Raw genomic sequence first — 470 nt, 5'->3', positions numbered from 1 at the left:
ATATATATGTATATGTGTATATATATATGTATATGTGTGTATATATATAAATAAATATAGAGATGATATTATTAGAATACCGTCACGAATGGTAAGCGAATTATCAGGCAAATTAATAAAATATATACATACAATATTTTAGATATTTACATATATACACAAGGGTACAACATGAGTACCTGTATCGCTAAAAAATTGAAGTAAAAAAATACTTCTGTACCATCGAATGGTCTCAAAACCATTACAAACATGATAGGACAAAACATCAGTTAACAATAATAATGGTTTACCTCTACTGGGTCAGAACAAGTAAATGCCGGTTTTCTGACTATTCGGTGGTACAGAAGTATGTTTTGACTTCTATTTTTTAGCGATATAGGTGCTCATGTAGTACCCATCTGTATATATATAAGTAAATATCTAATATTGTATGTATGTGTATATATATATATATATATATATATATATAT

The sequence above is a fragment of the Octopus bimaculoides genome, chromosome 5 (genome assembly GCF_001194135.2).
Source record: "Octopus bimaculoides isolate UCB-OBI-ISO-001 chromosome 5, ASM119413v2, whole genome shotgun sequence".
NCBI classification, from domain to species: domain Eukaryota; kingdom Metazoa; phylum Mollusca; class Cephalopoda; order Octopoda; family Octopodidae; genus Octopus; species Octopus bimaculoides.
This window is presented reverse-complemented; position numbering follows the sequence as displayed.